The sequence below is a fragment of the Stomoxys calcitrans genome, chromosome 4 (genome assembly GCF_963082655.1).
Source record: "Stomoxys calcitrans chromosome 4, idStoCalc2.1, whole genome shotgun sequence".
Taxonomy (NCBI): Eukaryota; Metazoa; Arthropoda; class Insecta; order Diptera; family Muscidae; genus Stomoxys; species Stomoxys calcitrans.
In genome coordinates, this window is record NC_081555.1 from 40189532 (window position 1) to 40208454 (window position 18923).

The 18923-nt window shown below is 36.1% G+C and overlaps 1 protein-coding gene across 2 annotated transcripts in view; it reads right to left on the reverse strand.

Annotated features, from left to right (window-relative positions):
- The window catches only part of LOC106084312 (uncharacterized), a 72431-nt gene extending 56565 nt beyond the window's left edge, over positions 1–15866 (reverse strand). The window contains exon 1 of one of the 2 annotated variants that reach the window (XM_013247898.2): positions 15778–15866. The gene's annotated coding sequence lies outside the window, so the exon portion shown is untranslated. Of the gene's footprint in view, positions 1–3663; positions 3765–15777 lie in introns of those variants that run through there. The other variant, XM_059368367.1, reaches the window with a different exon arrangement.
- Positions 15867–18923: the final 3057 nt, after the last annotated feature.

Below are 18923 nucleotides of genomic sequence, written 5' to 3' on the forward strand. Positions count from 1 at the left end.
GGCTTGTTTGTGTGTCACAGCCGCACTGAGAACGAATTTAATGCTACATCTTATGCCTCTGGACATTGTGACTACCCAAATTGCAGCGACCACTTCCGTGAGGTTAAGGAAGCTTTCTCATTAATCATGTGACGGCTACGGACACTGTGTTATCCTTGAAACAATATCCGATGTTCCAGGCAGTGTGGATAACACCCTACCTGAGCCGGTTATTGATAAAAAGTACTGTATCAATATTCCTGATAGAACCTGTTGGAACTACGATACGAACCTGGTAACAAAAGATGTATAGACTTCTATACGGATGGTTCCAAACTAAACAACCAGGTGGGCTTTGGGGTGTACTCTAAAGATCTAGAACTGGTCATATCGAAAAGGTTACCCGACCACTGCAGTGTGTATCAATTAGAGATCCTTGCAATTAAGAAAGTGGTGGAATGGCTAAGATCTATTGTTTCTACGACGATTGGCATACATTTTCTTTTGCAAAATTAAACAAAAAGAAGCGATTCGACACTGAATGGGTCCTTTAAGATACGATTGGGTTAAAATTGTTTACAATGATTCTCTCATGAGTTCCAACTGAGATTATTTTATCTGGTTTTAATCAATCTGCGCATTGATATTGCCTTATATATATTGATCACCTGATTTTTCTACCCACCACCATAAGATAGGGGGTATATTCATTTAGTAACACATCGAAATATCCATTCCGACCCTATAAAGTATATATATATTCTTGATCAGCGTAAAAATCTAAGGCGATCTAGCCATGTCCGTCCGTCTGTCTGTTGAAATCACAGATTCTTTTTTTTTTGCCCATAGGCAGATTAAGATGGGCTATATCGGACTGTATCTTGATATAGCCCCCATATAGACTGATCCGCCCTTTTAAGGTATTAGGCCCATAAAAGGCACATTTATTATCCGATTTTGCTGAAATTTGCAGAAGTGAGTTGTGTTAGGCCCTTCGACATCCTTCCTCAGTTTGTCTCAGGTCGGTCCAGATTTGGGTATAGCTGGCATATAGACCGATCCGCCGATTTAGGGTCTTAGGCCAATAAAAGCCACATTTATTATCCGATTTTGCTGAAATTCGGGACAGTGAGTTGCGGTAGGCCCTGCGACATCTTTCTGCAATTTGGCCTAGTTCGGTCCAGATGTTCCGATTATCGATAGTTTGGGCCCATCACCATGGATTCTGCTTAAGATTGAAACGAAATTAGTTAATTAGAAAGGCATAATTTTACAATATGTGCCACATTTCTGCCAAACCAGGGAAAAATGAAAGCTTTTAGGAACCGAACAAGGACAATTGACAGATCGGTTTATAAGGAGCTACATCAAGTAAAAGACCGATTTGGACCGTACTTGGCATAATTGTTGTGAGTCGGAACAGAACACCACGTGTAAAATTTCTGCCAAATTGGACAAAAATTGTAGGTTCCAGGCAATTCAGACTTGAAATCGAGAGATCGGTTTATATGGAAGCTATATCGGATTAAAAACCGATTTGAACCGTACTAGGCACAGTTGTTGGAAGTTGTAACAGAACACTACATGCAGAAGTTTAGCCAAATCGCACAAAAATTACAGCTTCCAGTGGCTAAATAAGTCAAATCGGAAGACCGCGTTATATGGGAGCTATATCAGGTTATAGACCGATTTCAAACGTATTTGGCACTGTTGGACGTCGTAATAGAACATTACATGCAAAATTTCAGCCCAATCGGATAACGATTTCGGCTTCTAGTGGCTAAATATGTCAAATCGGGAGATCAGTTTATATGAAAGCTTTATCAAAATCTGAACCGATATGGCCCTACATCAATAAGATGTATCTATACAACATTTCAAGCGACTAGCTTTATGCGTTCGTCCGCTATCGTGATTTCGACAGACGAACGGAAATGGGTAGATTGACTGAAAATGTCCAGACGATCAAGAATATATATACCTTAAGGGGTCGCAGAACAATATTTCGAGGTGTTACAAGTGGAGTGAGTAGACTAGTATACACTCCATCTTATGTTGGCGGGTATAAAAAAAATTTAAAGACTGTAGCGTAATTTCAACAGACAATTGGACAGACCGACGGACATGGCTAGATCGTATTAGAATATGCCACCATCCTTTGGTGGAGGGTATAAAAAATTAGTGGACAACCTATTATAGTGGTGGGTAAAAAATATGCGATATGGATACGCTGAAGAAAGCCATTGTATGCGAATGGGCCAAAATACTGGCAGATTACATTTGTGCAGCTTGCAGGTCGTTTTTTGAAAGAGCCAACTTCTAGGCAAAAGGTGATCATATCGAGAAAAAGTAAATGGGTTCAAGTTCTTTTCCCGGTACTTCTTTACAGGCAAACAAAGAATAATGGATAATAATTGCCGTGATATTGGAGATATATCATGGCCACACCATACTTGGTTTGGATGTTAGAGACCATAGTAGTCATAGAAATTATTGTAGAAAATTTTTAACCAAATCGAATAAGAATTGCCCCGTCTAGAGGTTCAAGAAGTATAATCGAGCGATCGGTTTATATGAGAACTATATCGGGTTATGAACCGATTTATACCATATTTGGCACGCATATTGAATATCATATGGGAGCTAAATTAGTTTAAAGACCGAGTTTGACCGTACTTGACGCAATTGTTGGAAGTCGGAACAGAACACCACGAGAAGTATAATCGGCAGATGGCTACTTACGGTAACTACATAAGGTTATGAACCGATTCGAACCATAATTAGGCTCAAGAAGTCGAGATCCAAGACCGGTTTATATGGCAGCTATATCAAAACATGGACCTATGGTGGAGGATTTAAAAAATATTTGCCCAGAACGAAAAAATGTGATAATTGTAGTATTTCATATCTGCTACCCTTCATAAATAACGATTAAAAGCCGTTTCATACAAAATTTACCAAATATATTGTTGGTTCGAATCATTGTACAATTGAAAAGGTAAAGTCACTAGCCCAGCTAATGTAATTTTCCAGAGTTGCATCCAAATCTTACTTGAACGTCAAATGGATAGTTTAAATTTTAAAGTTTTTTTACACATATAATTTATTTTTACACATTTTTAATGATTTTAATTATACGTTTTTATCACAAATCTTTTAATCTTTTGGCTGCTGCACGTGGCAATACAAATAAAAACCTATATGTCAATTTGACAGTGTATAGAAGTTTGACAGAAGAGAAAGAATATCTCACCCATCCCCACAAAATTGCGTCGTTAACTATTTTGTCCTTGGGCAAAAGACTCTACTTTCTTAATTCTATTATGTTTCAGATTTGTATATAGTTTTCATGTATTTAGTTTTTGGGGTAATTCTTATAGGTAAAGGGCGTTCACAATCCTGGTATCCAATTATTATCTATTTTTTAGGTATTTTTCAGCAAAAAGTTCAATAATTATATTTTCTTTCTTCAGTGATTTGAAGTATACTTTCATTAACTAATATTCACAAATATCAACTATACATACATATAGGTACATACATGCATCATGTGCATCTCATGAATGAAACACAAATTTCACAATTAGTTAGAAATTTTCATCAATCGAATGATTCTGAGACACATTTATCACTGACTCAACTCAACACGAACAATGCCTTTGTTGTACATAGGAAAAAAATCACCTTTTCTTTTATCCAAAATATGCACTTGTTTTAACTCGTTAATGTTATTTTTTAATAAATGTAGTTTGTTTTGCAATATTTTTGAACAATTTCAATTAGTTAATTAACACACACAACACTTGATAGAAATGTTTACTATCGTATTTTATTTGTTGGTAGGTATTATTGTTAGTTTGCATCCAAACCGTCTTCACAACTGCGTTATAATGAAATTAAAGACAACAAAGAGAAACTCAAATTCCCTCAAAATAAACGCAAAAAAGCCAAAAGGAAATAAACAAAACACACAACGGAAAAAATTGAAAATAATAATGGGTAAAAAAAATAATAAACAAAGTGTGCAAAAAAATCAAATCAAACGAAGAAACAACAGCTTTAGAAACTGGAAGAGAGCAGCGGCGAGTGCAAGATGAAAGGAAACAGCAAACATGGCACAATAACAAAGACCAACAAGCAATAAATCCAAAGGCCAACACACAGCACTAACGAGTACAGTGGGTTGGTTGGTCGTTCGGTTGGCAAAGCTCTGTGGGCGAGAAGGGTAGGCAGCCCCATCAAGCAATGAGGGGTTGAGAATAGCTAGTGCTGGAGAGTGTACAAAGGCATGTTGCTGATATTAGGCTACTCACTTTATAATAAAGAGCCGGAATTTGAGTTATTCGTCTCTTGTTTTGAGATGTAAATGATTGTAAAGTTGAGAGAGAGAGAGAGAGAGAGAGAGAGAGAGAGAGAGAGAGAGCAAGTGCTCACTCATATGACTAAAAATGACATATCAATGATTTTGCAAATTTTCAAAACAATTGTTTTTAAGGAAACACTCTCATGCATTTGACGGACAACAACTACGAGACGATAATGGCAACGACACAATTGCAAAATTGCTATTACAAATACAATATGTGTGCTGCTATAGACTGATTGGAAGAGGAAGAGCATGGACATGGAGAGAAACTCACTTGCCTTGCCGTACGTATGTACATATGTCTGACAGCCAGACAGTCGCTACTAATATACATTTAATTTTCTAGTTGCATCAAAACATGACGAAAGCGAAAATCACAAGTGAACGAGTACATATAACGTAGTAAACTATGAGAACCTTAGCTTTGTGCACTACGGCAGCAGTGTTGCCACATTAATCAAAGGTAAACATAGTAACATTATGAGATTCGAGTATAAGGGATGTAATATCAAATGATGTAAGTTTAATAATGAAAAATTTATGTATAGGTGCATACATATTGTAAAGGTTTTAATTTCATATTTTATACGTGAAACTGGTTTTCAACAAAGTGCCAAAATATAAATAGTTTGTTTTGTCAACAATTTTGTTTTTATGAGAAGTTTCTCCACTGTGTATGCTCATGCAAAAGTAGCCATTCAAAGCATTCCAAATTTAGAACGACATGTTTTTGGTTCTAATTATATACTTGAATAAAAATATGAGTGTAAGTAGGCCAACATTATTTCGAATGTTTATGCGACCTATATTTATAAAAATAGCGATTTTATGTTGTTTACTGTGTACCTCTTCATTTAAATATCTGTTATTTAGTCAGACGCCATGCGAGAGGTTTTAAAAAGATAAATACCTATGTTTTAAATACAAGGCAACCCTTTTCCAACAGGATATTTATAGGGTTTAGATTATTTGAAATGTAAAAACTTTTTTAAAAAGCAAGACAAATGGGGAAACGTTATGAGCGATCAGAAGTAAGGAAGTAAAGGGTGATTTTATGTGAGTTACGTTTTTGATGAGTTTACGGTGTGGCACACTGGTTGAAAATTGTGTGGAACCGTAATATGTGAGACTAAAAAATGTTCTGTATACACTGCCAATTTATTATGGAGATACTCACAAAAGAGAAAGGACTGAAAATCGTTGAAATTGGTTAAAAAAACCTTCTTTGTGCCAACAGCTCGATGGACACCCACTGTTTTATCGGGAAGTTGTGTTCAGCGGTGAGGCTTATTTATGGCTAAATGTATAAGTAATGCAGCAAAATAGTCTCTAGTCAAAATAGTCTCTAGAAATAGAATCTAGTTAAGAACAGATTAAACAAGTAAAAAGGCATTAAGTTCAGCCGGGCCGAACTTTGGATACCCATCACCTGGTCTAATATATATTTCACTATTCAATTTTGTAGAATAAAATATTGGTCTTTTTGGCAGATATATCCAATTATAAACCGATCAAATTTCAGCGAAATCGGGTAAAAAATTAAGCTTTTATGGGCCTTATCGGCAGATCGGTCTATACGGCAGCTTTATCAAAAAATAGTCCGATTAGAACCATATTTAGGTCGGATGTTGGGAGGTTTTAACCTACTCACTGTTTCAAATTTTAGCGAAATCGGGTAATAAATAAAACATCTATTCGCTTCAGACACCTTATCAGCACATCGGTCTATATGGCAGCTATATCTAAATATAGTCCAATCTGAACCATATTTAGATCGGGTGTCAGGAGGCTAAAAATAACTCACTAGCGAAAGCGGTTAAAATAATAAAGATTTTATGGGCTTCAGAACCTTTATCGGCAGATCGGTCGATATGACAGCTATATCTATATATAGTCCGATATGTACCATGTTGGGAGGCTTAAAACTGCATACTATTCCAAATTTCAGCGAAATCGGATAAAAAATAAAGCTTTTATGGCCTTCAGACCCTTTATCGGCAGATCTATATTGCAGTTATATCCAAATATGGTTTTATTTGGCCCGTTCAAAAACTTAACCAATGTGCATCAAAAAGACGTAGCAGTCCCAAATTTCAGCTCAATATCTCAATTTTTGAAGGCTCTAGAGTGATTACAACAGACGGACAGAGGCGGACATTTTACGACGACGTGTTGCAAACGGAATGACTAAATGAATATACCCCCTATCCTACGAATATAACCCCTAAACTACGCTTAAGGATTTACCCATTATTAACATTAAATATCAAAATTATATCTTTTAAAGAAATTTGTCTATGTACCTACTTCGTAGATATCTTCCCTTAACATTTTCTTAGTAATTTTAAAAGCGCCCCATATACACTTGCCAATTTTCTTCACACCGCTTTGGCAACTCTGAAGTATCTACAAAAATCTCAAACAACAGCAACCCAACGGATTCATATGCACAAGACTACAACAAAAAAATGCGCGCGCAATGCTAGCTCATCGCAAAGAAAAATTAAAAAAAAACGACACAAGACCACAATGAAATAGGTGAAGAAGAAGCAGCAAATCAAACCAAAGGTAGTAAAATCAAAACACAAATACGAAAATGCAGAAGCATTTGAACAAAACAAAAGACCGCGCCACAATCATGTTGCGCTGGTGTGTATGTGTTTGAATGTAGGAAGTCTCGTCGGTTTTCATTCGTTTTTGTGTGGAAGAAGAGAAAACATGCAATCAATGCAACGAAGATGCCAACGAAGCGAATGCAAACTTACATATAAAACCCCCGACCCAACACTGAACCACCAATGGCCAATGAGATGCGTATGAAGCTATTTCGCTATTTCGTTGTACTTGCAGTACTTGTACTTATTTATACATGATGTACTTTGCAACACTAGATGGGTTATGTGTGCGGTTGCAAGTCAACAGATACATTCCTCTACATTTTTCATATTGTAGTTCTCTGCACTCTCCCTTTCTTCTCCTCTTGAGAGATTGCTCTTTTGCATTGCTTGTTCAACTATGATTTAGATGTGAATTAAATTACGACATACATACTAACGAGAAACTACACCTGTGCGTAAGTTAGGTTCGTACAAAGACAAAAAACACAATATGACGATCCGATGTATTGAAGCATGTATATATGCATTGATGTGTAGAATGCACTAAAACATACGTTTAGTGTAAGAAAATGAGTATAACGTTGGCTTTGATATTATTATAATTTCTCAAAAGAACAGTTAGAACTCATGCTAATGTACATACATATTTTACCTCTTGGGCATCGATTTTTTGCACTAAAGTATGGGATTGAAAAATCAGAGAGCCATAGACAGCAGATCAAAGTAAAATGTGATGTAAAAACCATCAATTATTTTTAGATTCAAACTTGATATGCCAATGGACAAATAATGTAAGTTTTCTAGGCTTCATCTTATATCTTAAATCATATTTAACTCATAACAAATACTCATTAATTTCAAATCGCGATTATCGAAAGTTTCGATTTGTATCAGTACGATACATTGTAATCAATTATTTGTTGACATTTATCAATAAACAGTTACAGCGCCCACTCAACATTAAAGATGAAGTTTCACTGCCGGTAATCTTAAGGTGATGGAATTGATGATTATATACGTCCTAAGAAGAGGATCAAAAATGAAGACAAATGAACCTACTGTTACTCCAACTAAAACAATTAAACTGCTGGCGAAGCACGAAAAATAAATTATTTTTAGTCCCGGCATAGGAAAGTTTTGGGCACCACACGGGCTGGAACTTGGAGCTCCAATTTATTTATCATCGCCATCTCTAAGTCATCTGAGAGTTCCCGGGCGCGCCAACAGGTCAACAGGTGTCTGATTATCCAATGCAAGCGTGGAGAGGCCAGGCGGCACTGGCTCTTGCTTAAGGTGCTATTATACGACATAATAATTACATACATATGAGCTATAATTTTCTTTATCCACAAGACTTTCCTTATGTACGTCAAATACGAATAGAGGGCGCTCTAATCGGCATGTATTCTCATATGAATCGTATTTTTTATAGACATATACATGTGTTAGATGAAATAAGAGCTAGCTTTAATCGAAAGAATTGCATATTTGTTCCAAAATCAAATTTTCATATTACATTTTTTAAACGTATCACACGATTTGTACAACTTCAGGGTTGCCCCTTTGAAAAAAAACATGAGAATTACATCGTGTAATACCACCTTTAAATACTGAGGGCTTATGATGCTCGATTTGATCGGGCGAGTTATTGGTGCCATTCAATAATCAATGGCTACACCGTTCCCGCGTCAATCGCTCCTATGGACCGAAACGAGCTTGCTCACCTACAGGAGCTTAACGATGCAAATGCAAATATGTGGATAATACTACGACAATTGTTTTTGGTCTATCTGTTCAATATAACACCAAGTACCATTTACTGAATTAATAATATTAGGAACTATTCAGCATCTATAATTATTATTAAAATAATATTAAAATAAATATTTCCACCTTGTTATTGAAAGTGATTTTAAGCATATTGAAAAAAAAAAGAAACAAAACATTGACGGAGAAAATATTTGCATTGGACAATGGCATCTGCGAGTCGCTGTACTCATTGATTGGTTGTAAAATTGCATACAAAAACCATGTGACGTTTGCCAAAAAGGGAGTAACAGATGTGACTCATAAACACACACACGCTCATTCATTTAGTCGCAGTATGTTCAAGAAATGACAAAGAAGTGAAGGCAGTCTTCTTTGGCATCTACTGCGGATGCATCAACATACTTTTGAGCCGCCACACATCAACACTATCACCCGAAGCAGTCGAAAATGAGAAAAGTCCTTGAAAGAAATTCCAAAAATGACAACCAATAAAGAGGAGGATTAGGAAAGAAATCATACATCCAAAAGTGGAACCACAAAAATGTTGAGAAAAAAATTACAGTTCACCTTCTACAATAGGTTGAAATGAGGTCGGGTTGAAAGAAGAATTTTATAGAGAAAATCATGATGGAAATGATAACAATTTACTAACAATTGGAACAGCTTAATCCATGATATTAGAATGTGTTTAATATCTGTGCTGTACTTGTGCAAATTTAGTACTGCGAACGTTAATAAACAAGGGTAATATTCTTACCCAAACCAGAAACGACAGGTTATGCGGCATTAAAAACCTCTCAAGAGACCTATACACCTTAAATTTTTTTTAACTCAAAACCATGTTACGACTTTTTCCTTAAATATAAGTGGCATGCTCATGTCAAAAGGTGATCCGTGGAAACTATGACATAGAAGGAGCAATTAAAAATGTGTGGTCCTACATACAAGGATTAATTTTTAGGTCAGCACCTTAACGGCCAAATTACTTTACTTTAATTGGCCATTACAGAATATTTTTTCCTCTAGCGGAATATAGAATAGATGTCCAAACGCCTCGATCTTCTGTGCTTCTACCCCTATCTCTATCTCAAAGTTGTAGCTGCGTACCGCAGGGCGACAACTCTTTGATCAGATATTTTAACATGGCCCACAAATCTCACCTTCATTAGGAGCAGATAACCAACACTTGAAACTTTTTTGACCTTCTCGCCAGGATTCGAACCCAGACGACAGCGTAATAGCAGGACATGCCAAGCTTTGCGCCACGGTGACTTCCTCTTGGATATACAAGGGTTTTTAAAAACGTGGAGTCTATACATAATTCTGCGGTAGGGATAAAAATCCTTTCCCTTTTTTTGTAAATTAGGTTAATCCACTGCTTTTGCAGGATTGAGAACGCTTCTTTTAAAATAGCGTTCGGAAGCCTCTTTAGTGGCTTTTGATTTGTATACCCTCCACTATAGGATGGGGTATACTAATTTCGTCGTTCTGTTTGTAACATCTCGAAGTATGCGTCTAAGACCCCATAAAGTATACATATTCTTGATCGTCATGTCATTTTATGTCGATCTAGCCATGTCCGCCCGTCCGTCAGTCTGTCTATCGTAAACACGCTAACTTTCGAAGGAGTAAAGCTAGACGCTTGGAATTTTGCACAAATACTTTTAATTAGTGTAGGTGGGTAGTAAATGGTCCAAATCGGTCCATGTTTTGATATAGCTTCCATATAAACCGATCTTGGGTCTTGACTTCTTGAGCCTCTAGAGGGCGCAATTCTCGTCCTATTTGACTGAAGTTTTGCTAAGTATGGCTAAAATCGGTTCATAACCTGATATAGCTACCATATAAACCGATCTTGGGTGTTGACATCTTCATCTTATAGAGTGCGCAATTCTTATCTGATTTGGCTGTAATTTTGCACGTGGTGTTTTGGCGTCACTTCCAACCACTGTGCCAAGTACGGTTTCAATCGGATAATACCTGGTATAGCTGTCATATAAACCGATCTTGGATTTTGACTTCTTGAGCCGCTAGAGGGCGCAATTATTATCCGATTTGGCTGAAATTTTGCATGAGGTGTTTTATGACTTTCAATAACTGCGCTAAGATGGCGCAAACCCATATATAACCATCCGGTACCTTGAATTCTTCAGCTTCTAGAGATCGCATTTATTATCCAATGAAATTTTGAACATCGGCTTCTCCCATGACCTTCAATATACATGTTCAATATACATGTTTAGATATAAGATGTCGCTCATTCTCGACGGGCTTGATGTCGTTTTTCCGGAAAGTGATCTCTGTTCCGGAGTTACTCCGTCTTTCTCAAGTTCTTCTATATACACGGATAGATCTAAATCAATTCCATGGCAGCCGGTTGTACGTAGTGGATTGACCCGATGTAGTCATTCATCGGCAAGGACTACCGCCTCAGTGTACAATACTGCTTCAACTACAACAATAACATGGATCTAAATGGGTGGGGTATGGAGGAAGAAGTCTACATTTAACTCTGTGAAATAAGGGTCTATGCAGGAGAGGTTGTGGGAGGCGGCACAGAAGGCTCTAGATTCCCGCCATGTGAGATCGAGATAGGTTGTGAGATGCAAAGGATTTTTTTTCGAACCGTGGGGCTGTTGTTAGCAAAGAATGGATCGCTGATAAGCGCTGATCATGCCGGTATGGCAAACGTTTTCTTAGATAACCCGCTAAAGAGGCGTGACGTCATGCCGTGGATTGTAGGTTGGCAAAGGCCCTGTGATCAAGTGTTTTGCGAAATATGACTTATCTTATCCTGGAGATGAGAAATTATGAATTCGGACTGTATGGACTATCTTTGACGTTGCGCTGAATACATGTAAAGAATTTGAATCAGTCTGCTATGCAGTCGTTGCCGTTGTTGTTGTTATAGCAGTGTGTTATACACTGAGGGGCCAGTCCTAGCCGATGAAGAACTCCATCGTCATCGAAAAAAATCGAACCCCTTTACCGATCACAATTGTGGACAGTCTGCGCAGGGTGATTTAGGTTTACCCTGAGTTTTCGAATCCTCATTTGGGTGTGTATGCATGTCACGTTATGACCCTAGTGAATGAAGTTTTAAGCCGAAGCTCTATAAAACCTATTCCGTAGTAGTATCGTTTACTCTCTTTCTAAAATTCTTTATTCAAAATAATATTAATATGTTACTCTCTTTGCAAAACACACACACACACTGCAATAGCATTGATACAGTTTGTCATTTTAGATATAAGATGTTGGGTGTCAGCTATCATTCGGAACTTTCTAATTCACGAAAAAAATGCGTGTACAATATTACAAATCTATGACGTTGCTATCATTGACTTAATAATATCATTTCCTGACAGCTTTCGATCGCCTTCACACAAAAAAATCCCCCACAATTTTCATAACTCAAAAAAAAATGTTGATAAGTGTTGTGTGAAAACGACTACGACAACGAAAAACAGGTGAAGTGTAGAACGAAATTGGGTTGAATTATGATTATCCAAATAATGTTAATAAACTGGCAATACTACGTTTGAGATACGTATATGTATGAAATTGACGATGTGTGTATGTGACACTCCAAAGTCTTCTTTTTTCAGTTTCAAAACTCGACGATTCAAAGCTTGTCATCTTGAAAATGTTGAAGAATTTGCCTCAAAACCCCATAAAAGCATAGCCAGCCAGAGTAAGCTTTAAAAAAAACCAAACAAGTTTTACTTAGCATCATCACAAAGCCAGCACTATGCCAAAAATGACAGCATATCATTATTAAATTCCATTCAAAGCATCGACGGCGCTCGCTCGATGATCGGTCGGTGGTAGCGAGGTGAAGAGTCAAGAGATGGGGTTATAAACACACAAAAAATCATTAAGTGCTGTCTGAATGTTCACATTCACATGCATGACTAACAAAATAGCATGGACCACTTATTTATGCATGTATGTCCAACAATAGAACTAACATTCTTTGATAATAACTTTAACGAACGTGTTACTCAATTTGATGGCCTTTAAAGATCAAAGATCGAATTATTGGTTAAAAGTATAGTTTGAAATTTGCAAATGAGTTGCATATCAAACGGGGAATTGATAAATCACCTATATATACAATAGTTGGAGATGTCTGGTTGGAGTTTATTTAAAGAAAGCATATTTCCAATTAACATATAGAGGTATAAATAAATAAAAAAAAGGGAAAAACAAATACCATTGTAAGAAAGGTTTTGAAGGTTAGATAATTTTTGTCCAATGTGATTTCATAGTAGCAACAGACCAAAGCCTCTATTGGGAGCCGATAATCCGAGGTCGCTACCAATTCAGTTATGTGAAATGTAAAAATTCCCATGGACATTCCATTAGGAAACAAAGGATATTTCTTCCATATGAAAAAGTACTTCCGAATAAAACTTAAGCTCAATGATAAGGGACCTCCTCTTAATGGCGAGTCCGAAGAGCGTGCCGCTTAGCGACACAACTTGGTAGAGAAGTTTTAACATGGCAGGATACCTCACAAATGTAGACAGCACCAGTAAAGGTAAAACCACCGCTAATTTCTTTGTCATGTTCACGCCGGGTATTGAACTCAGGCGTTCGGCCTTATAGGCATGCATGCTAACCTCTGCGCCAAGGTATATTCACATTGCAATATAGCCTATATAAATAGACATACTTAATAACTCTGTTGCAGATAAGGGAGTGAAAGTCGTTGCCTACGAAGATGTTGATGCTTTGTGCTCAAAGGCCGTAATTACTGTTTTGCCTCTCTACTTGATCTAGGTGCACTTGGAAAGCTGTCTTCTTGAATGACTGTCTACATGGCTTAGAAAAATGGTGTTGGTTTTAAAAAATGGCGTTTTGAAGGTGCCAGACCTAAACGATTTAGAGCTATCACTGTCTAAATCAAAATACCTAGGCGAAACTTTTCACCAACTTCGAATTTGAGAAGGAACGTCCAGGTCAGGAGGTGGCTGAATGCTTAACTCAATACCTAGGAGTTCGTGCCTTAGGCGGAGAACGGTGCGCTTAGTGTTTACAGCCGTATAACTGAACTTTTCTAGACTATGGGTGTTTATGGGTGAAACTTCGGTAACGTACTAATCTATGGGTGATTAATCAGATAATGCACTTAGAGCCATATTCAGTCTGAGGGCCATTCCAAATGTACGTTAAGAACGCAGTAATGATAATTTCTCTGAGACAGGGGGAGTCGAGACATTCCTCGCACAAAAAACTGCAGATACCAATGAGGTTGGTATATCCCCCTATGACGCTGAACGCGTGTGCCTAAATCCTGGCGAGAACATCAGAAAAGTATTATCAAAAACGGGTATACTGTTATGAATATTGTCGAAATTTGTGAGATAAAGTTCACATAAAAGTTCTCTACCAAAAGTCTGTTGGTAATTTGTAAATTTACAGGATACGGTTAACACGAAGGACTACATTCTGGAGAGTCAGATCTTTGAACCCGTATTCTCAGAAAGAGGTTTTTGATTTGGAAGTATATGATCTGATTTCTGTTTACCGATTTCGTTCAGACACTATCTGAAGAAGATAACCTATATCTGCAAACCAGAGTAGATCTGGCTCAACTATGTTCCGACATAGGATTGATACACCCAGGCTAAATGTGTGTCACGCTAGCCAATCCCAAACGATTTTCTACATGATTACTGTTACAAAATTTCTGTAATTTTCTAATTAAGTTTCTCTAATCGCAAATCAGTTTGGTTATTGTAACTTTCGTCCCTTATTAGAAGGCCCCTGGATGATTGCAGCATATAAAGAAAGGAGCAAGGACTTCGTAGGGCAGGAATTCATTAAAAAAAACTTGGCTTTTAAACAGTAAAGACTTCACTCTAAGAAGCTCCAAAGTGAAATCGAACCCACCAATATGTGCTCTAGTTAGAGGTTGTGTTAGAAGGCGTTATCATGCACTACGTGCCAAATTTATTGAAAACGGAACAAAATTGGCACTTTGAGGTTCACTCGTAAGATCTAAACCTAAAACCGGACATTTTGTTTAAAAATAAAATAAGTCAATAAAGGTTTTATTTTTATTTGCTAACATTTTAAGCTATGCTGCATGCATTTTGCAGCTGACGACTTTAAGATGGAATTTCATGAAATTCCAGACATACCAACAAACACAAACACACACCCATCTAAAAGACACTACATTCACACAAATGCTTGAGAATAAAATTAGACTTATTTACGGGTTTCCAATATTTATAATAAAAAAAGAAAATATAATTAATTTCTTTTATATACATATTGTTCATTTTTGCCAATAGCATTAGTTATTTGTCTGCAATATTGCCCATTCATATCAACAAATTTTTTGGCTCTTTATTCTTCCCGTACTTCGTATCCAAAACGCTGGGTTGCATTTGATTCGCTGTTAGTGTTGTTTTCAACACTCGCCACTCGTTGCATTAGTTATTTTGGCGATTTCAATAAAAGCGCCACCAATTGGAAAACACAACAACGAATGGCATTGCGCGAGAAAGAGAGACGCAAAGTGTCGTGCAATAACCTTGTACTTATAACACACAAAATAGCATAGCTAGCAAACTCAAAAAGGGGGGAAATACAACCACGATTCGAATACAAGAGCCCACGTATGTATGTGTATGAGACAATTGAAAATGTTTACTCGTGTTTCCGCAAAAAATCAATTCATACACAATGCTTTCACCAATTATTGCATGATATTAGTAGTTACAACCTATAAGGCATTGAATTTGAATAAATGATTTCCATTCTTATTTCATCATCATAATTGTCATAACACCACCACCACAAAACCACTGACTTGATTATACGTTTATACACCATTCAATTCACTTGTATCAGGTGAAAATATTCATCATATTCCACAAAAATTTTTGTATGTACACACACACTGAACACCACAAATGATTTGTTTTCGTTTTTTCCACTTTTATCAATCACTTGTGCACATTATTCGAATAGTTTCATAACAGTCTTCATCAATTGTTTATAATTGTTCATTTTTTATGTGATAATTACCTTTCAAAACACAAAAAAATAAAATATTTTTACGCGATTGGGTTTCTGAATCGCGAATGTAACATGGCCGAGCAAAAATTATAACGAATAACCATAATTTTCGTTGGAATTATGTTGGTATTCGTTCGCCTAGCAACGATACAAATAACGAATACCAGTGTTCAAAACCAAAGGAAGTCCGTTATTTGGTATTTGACAATTTAATACAATTAAAGATGCCATTACACGATGGGACATGTCATATGCAATTTAAAAATTTATACATCAATTGATACACACGAAAAATTTAATATGACAAATGGATATTGGAATAAATATCCAACTTTTTCGATTAAATCGAGCTTTTAATTCATCAAATATACATGTAGACACATATCTATGAAAAAAGTACCATGCATATGAGAATACATGCGGATTGAAGCGCGCTCTATTCGTATAGGACGCACATAAAGCAGAATATTCTGATCAGCTTTCGGAATAATTTCGAAAAACTTTAACAAAATATCATACATTTTTTAAACATAATCATGGTGCACTATGTAGTACTTAAATAAAACACAGGAATTATCGAGAAAGCATTTAGAAGGTTGTCTGGAGGCTCGCCACACTTCGTGCAAAATTTCAGTGAATTCGGATAGGATTTGCACCTTCTAGCGTATTAAGAAGTCAAAACCACAGATCGGTTTATATGACCGCCATATCAGGTTATAGACCGATTTCAACCATACTTACACAGATGTTTGAAATCATAGCGAAACCAGTCATGCAAAATTTTAGCCAAATCGGATAAGAATTGTTCCCTCTAGTGGCTTAAGAAGTCAAGATCCAAGATCGGTTTTTATCTATATCTATAGCTATATCAAACACAAGTATATTGCAAAATTTTAAGCGCCAACATTTATCTCTTCGAATGTTAGCGTGCTTTCGACAGACGGAGAGATCAAGAAGTCAAGATCCGAGATCGATTTATATGGGAGCTATTTTAAGTTTTGAACCGATTTCGACCATATCTAGCAAGTTAAAACAAAACACCTCATACAAAATTTGAGCCAAATCAGATAAGTATTGCAGTCAAAAAGTCAAGATCCAAGACCGGTTTATATGGCAGCTATATCTAAATATGGAACGATATGACCAATATATAATTCCAACACACCTACACTAATAGCAAGAATTTGTGAAAAATTTCAAGCGCCTAGCCTTGTCCCTTCGAAGGATGGAGTGCTTTCGACAGATGGAAGGTCTTGGCTAAATCAACTTTAAATGTCAAGACGATCAAGAATACATATAGTTAGTTGGGTCTCAGAAGAATATTTCGATATGTTATAAATGGAATGACGAAATTAGTATACTCTCCATCTTATCGTGGAGAATATAAAAAGGACCAAGAAAGAGTCTTGAATATATGTTAAACCCTTAAACGTAGGTAAATACTGCAAAGAATGGTATATAAAGAAAGCAAGGCCCCCATCGCCACTTTGATCCTTACGAAGTGGAAAAACAATGCTAATACCGGAAAGGACTAGATCGCCGTTTGAATTGTTCTTTTACAGATCGTGATATAAAAATAACCAATAACATAGACATAAAATATATAAAGATAGTGTATATCATTTTCACTTTTTTGATGCCAGATATCGTTGTTAAAAAGGGGCCCATCTTTTAGTTACATAAAGTGATCAATAGGTGCCGTTGGTTAAAAGAGATAGTGTATATCATTTTCACTTTTTTGATGCCAGATGTCGTTGTTAAAAAGGGGCCCATCTTTTAGTTACATAAAGTGATCAATAGGTGCCGTTGGTTAAAAGAGACCCAATTTTTTTTAGCAATAATTCGAAAATTTTACTAATAAAGTGTAATTTTGCATCAGTGTGCCCTTAAATAAATAAAATAGTCGATTAAATAAATCCTCGCATGCACTGTGCTAGGATATATTTGTACTTTATATGACATGTAATGGTGGTCCCATCCCATTGAATGCCAGCTGGCGTTAGTAAAAATGAACCGCTTCTTTCTGTTCTATTTTAGTTACATGAAGTGATTAATAGGGGCCGTTGGTTAAAAGAGACACAAATTTTTTTTTGCAATTCTCCTAAAATTTGATATTTAAAGTGTATTTTTGCATCAGTGTGCCCTTTAATAAATAAATTTATCGATTAAATTAATCCGCACATGCACTGTGCTAAAATATATTTATACTTTTATATTATCTATGTATATCTTTACCCATTTATAAACCACAATTTTTATTTAACAATCTTTTTCATATAAAGTTTCACAGTTATACATGTGAAAACAAAACACCTAAAAATATGCTTTAATTTCTGTTAAAATTGTGTTTATTTGTATTCGACTTAAGTAACCGTTATTTTCAAAGGTCGTTTTCACCATCCAACATTTATTTATATAATAGGCTTAAAATTTATAGGGAAAACCAATTATTAGAATTGGTTACTCAAGGAACATAGGTGTTCTTTTTCTCCTTTTGTATAAAGAACCATTGTGTGAATGTGAGTATCATATATTATTTTTTTCTAATCATTTTCTGCTGGCAATAATAATATTTTGAGCGCTGCGCTTATTTGTTTATATTAAACAAAATTCAAAGAGGAAAATCTATACTAATTCGTTTCAACTTCAATCATCACATCGTAATGAACTTCGGGGAAACACTTGTAGGCGCCTTCGTATTGTTTCCCCAAACGATAGGAGTATACATATGGTTAATTTTCAAATAAACCAAAATAAGTTTGGACATACGTACACATATCGTACACTTGAGGGAAGCCAAACAAAATTACAGACCACAATGTTATCTATCTAACGCCCATAAAGCGAGCAGATAGTTTTTTTTTTAAAGGAGAAAAGGTAAATGATGTTTTGTAGATTTTTTACAAAATTAAAAAAAAAAAAAACTCAGACTAACTACACGATGTCGTCCTCTTGTCTGCACACACTTTGCTTTTGTCAAGATTTTTTTTATAGGCAGAAACTAAAAAGGAAAAATGGATTCGTATTTTGTCTATACGCAGGTTGGGTTCTTAAACGAGCAAAGTAGGATCATATTTATTGTAGATATAGCTGCCATATAGATCGTTCTCCCGGTTGAGGGTCTGAAGCCCATAAAATCCGCATTTATTATCCGA